Source organism: Paramisgurnus dabryanus, chromosome 21 (assembly GCF_030506205.2).
Source record: "Paramisgurnus dabryanus chromosome 21, PD_genome_1.1, whole genome shotgun sequence".
Lineage (NCBI taxonomy): Eukaryota > Metazoa > Chordata > Actinopteri > Cypriniformes > Cobitidae > Paramisgurnus > Paramisgurnus dabryanus.
Genome location: NC_133357.1, coordinates 31431314 through 31435059, shown reverse-complemented (window position 1 = coordinate 31435059; position 3746 = coordinate 31431314). Strand labels below are relative to the sequence as shown.

The following is a 3746-nucleotide window of genomic DNA, read 5'->3' as shown; positions in this document are numbered from 1 at the left end:
AATGCAAATCAGTGTTGTTAACTTGGCAACTTTGTCCCTTGATTTAAAGAGCACCTATTATGAGATACACGTTTTTAAACATCATTTTGTGTGTAAGTGTGTATTAGTACATGCTAACGATATTCAAAAAGCACATACCTCAAAGAAAACGATGATGCGAGTTATCGTCTCTAACGTTCGAGGACTACAAAAAACACTCGGATTGTAGGCAACAGTTTACTTCCTGGGATTAGTGACGTAGATAAGACCAACATTATCATAGTTCAGCCCCCTCTGCTTTGCTTGGGTACGCCCTCAAAGACGAGGGTGGGGAGCGCCGAGTCAGAAGAGAGCTAAAATGGCGGAGGTTGGGAGTCCCTGCTTTGACTCTGTTTGCAAACTCTTGTTTCATTGTTTAAGCGATTAAATCTCTCGAGTAGACGCTGTCTCTTTAGATGCGAGGGCAAAATAGCACTTTATGGACTTACACAGAGGACATCATGTTTAATACGGTTCCGGAAAAATCCAGTCAGAAGTTGTTCACGGAGTTTTCACAATAACTGCTTCTTATGAACCGAAGCTGGATTTGCACGACGTTTCCTCCTGAAAGTTGGATTACCGTGCACTTCTGGATCACAGGCTGTAAGTATTCATGTTTATTATTTGCCTTTACTGTAAGTTACGTTACCGGTAACCGGAGCTTAACATTATGTGCTTGTAGAGCTCAGATATATATCTATGTGTAGAGCTAGAGCTAAGCTTGCAAGCTAATTGTTTTGTGTTGTAATAATGTATTTCATAAACAACGTACCATATTTACACACGTGTATGTTGAATTATGCAGACTATCGTTTTTATCGATGTTTATTTAGACGTGTTTACAAACTTGCTAAGCTGTTCCAGCTAAACTGTTACCGGTAAAGTTTGTTCTCATGATCAAACTCAAGAAACTCTAAGTACAGATGATTTGTTTAACGTTATATGTATTTTACTGTTGTTTTTACTTGATTTTGAAACGAAGTAAACACGTAATGTGTGTTGCTAATGTTGGGCCATGTAATATGTAATACATTTACGTTTTAATGAATAGTCTAACGATTTATAGTCATGGTACTCTATTGTTATAATATGTCTTTTTGACTGAATACATGTTTGTTTTATTTGTCTATATCCTAGATTCGCAGCTGGACACATCCTTCTACACTGTATGCAAACATGCAACATCATTACACACAGTACAAGGAGTCAGACTGGCATATGAGGAGCAAAGGTGTGTAACACATATGATGTATTTAGCTAGTGATACCACTACCAGTCTTAAATGTATAACTGATGATGACAAAGTTTTTTTTCTCTGCATAATCATAGGAACCCAGACAGTAGCATCGTTTCACAATGTTTCCATCACCATCATCAGTGGATGCCTTTGCCGTCCGTAGCCTGAGATTTCAGATTTGCAGCAAAAAATTTGACTTTCCCATTTATTGGAATGCTGTGCAGGTATTTAAGTATTTTAGTAACTGTGTTAAATAAAGTAGTATTTACTTTTACAATAAATGTATTCCTTGTTTATATTATTAAAGGTTGTACCTTGCAGCCATCCATTACAATGTCACCAAGCCGTAACAAAAGCAGGAGAGGGAAAGTACAAGGCTATGTTCCCAAAACACACAAGTGACATACCGTAAGCAGTAATGTTTTATTTCAAATACATTCATAATTAAAAACTTAATGTATGAAGCAGGGAAATAAATGATCAAAACAAAAGATTTATTGACCGCAATATTTCTACAGTTATGTGGATGATGTGATCAGGCTTGTGTTTGCTGAGGTATTTGAAGATAAGCTGAAGGAAACCCCGATTCCAATGGACCTGGCATCACAGTTTGAGAGACCTTCAAAGGAGGACGTGATTGCATGCCATCTTCAGTGCAGGGGTCGTCGGAAGCCAACATTCCGATCAGGAAGCTCCAAGCATATCTGGAGAACAACACACGACAGGATGATAACCCTAAAGTGTCGTCTTAGATAGCACCAGCTGACAAAGCTTTGATATGCCATTTATCTGAATAGATAGCTGTAAGAAATGAATTGAACAATTTTTGAAAGAAGAGCACAATATGGTTACTAAAGTATGTTTATTTGTATATTGTTTAACATTTAAATATATATTTGTAATAAATAAACTTTTGACTGACTACTATATTTTCTTTAAAGTTACATCTTTTGTTCTTTTGGGTACTTTGTTACTATAATAATACTTTAGTGTTATTGGTTTAAAAATGTAATAAAACTTACTCTAGTCCTGCGCCTCAAAGGCTTATAGTCGGTACAATAAATGTTCTGTGTGTAGGGATTTAGACAATTTGTGCAAAACCTGGATGATGAATCACGCAGGTAAGAGGCCCTGGAACCTGTTGCATTCTCCTTAAACCTAACAAGTAAAAACATAGCACTTATAAGTAAGCAGTTTTTCATAATAAAGTTTACCATAGTAAAATAATGTAGAACTAACATTCATTGCAATTAATACTATTTTTGTGCTACATTTGGTGTTTCCATATAGTTTGCACAGTAAAATAGCATGTAAACAGTCTTTTATAATAAAGTTTACTATAGTAAAATAATGTAGAAATTACCAAGTGAAATCGTTTAATAATCATTTCAACAAACACTTTCTATGTGCTACATTTGGTGTTTCCATATAGTTTGCACAGTAATATAGTATGTAAGCAGTCTTTTATAAAAAATTTACTATAGTAAAATAATGTTAACAAGTGAAATAGTTTTATAATCATTTCAACAAAAACTTTCTATGTGCTACATTTGGTGTTTCCAAATAGTTATGTAGTACGTTATAATTACCTTTTGGATTTTCGTCTTCGTTTAGCATTCTGGCAGAGCTAAGGACACCTAAAAAAGTTAAATCCAATCGCATTCATTGACGGAGATCGTTTATATTGTAACGGCCTTCTGAACTCTCTGGATCGAGCTCGAAGTGGTAAGGCAGTACAGACACCATCGTTTATAGAGAAATATAACGCTTGTTTACGTTGCCTCTTGACTCTCCCACGCGTAGTCAGGGGCGTAACCTTTCAAACACACGCCGAACCCAGCTGACCAATAACAGGTGAGTAGTCATCTGACCAATCCGATTACACTAGACATTTTGGGAGGCGGAGACAGGAACTAAACCGAGCGTTTTCCAGACAGTGGGAAATTGGTGAGGTATGTAAGCAATTTATAAGACTCACAATGCATTAATTCAAGTTTTAATAACATGTATGTACTATGGGATATTGCAATAACGTGCTAACGTGCCAATTTATTAGCATAATTGGTGCTCTTTAAGGACTTTTCAGACCCCTTTAGCGACTTATTTTCAAAAAAGGGACTAGTGACAAATCTAGCGACTTTTTCTGCTGTTGTTTTGGAGACTTTTTACGTGACATTCACTCTTCTGTGGGCTTCACTCTCATCCCAAAGCACTCACAGGCGGTCTAGTCCTCGTGCAGCAGAGCAGAGTCTCTCCCAGCTGCAGTCAGGGCAGGAGAAGTGCATAATCTATCCTCGTCCAGACGGCATAATCGTGCATGCGGTAAGGCGGAGCTGGCTGATCCCGCTATGGCTTACATTTATGGCTGGATGTAAATGTAAAATGAAAAAATCTTTGAATAAAATGAATTATTGTACACAAATAAATGTATTTGAGTGAGCTGAGCAGCAGCACATTCAGAACAGACAAACTGTATGATATGAGATATGTA

General features: G+C 36.8%; 1 long non-coding RNA gene across 2 annotated transcripts; it reads left to right on the top strand.

The window, feature by feature from the left end:
* The first annotated feature begins 301 nt into the window (after positions 1-301).
* Positions 302-1914, top strand: LOC135776142 (uncharacterized). Of its 2 annotated transcripts, none has more exons than XR_010544068.2 (5): positions 302-621; positions 1164-1249; positions 1348-1479; positions 1563-1663; positions 1774-1914. It is a non-coding gene; the product is annotated as an uncharacterized lncRNA (long non-coding RNA). The 2 variants fall into 2 exon arrangements; XR_010544069.2 differs by having other exon boundaries at positions 1156-1249.
* Positions 1915-3746: the final 1832 nt, after the last annotated feature.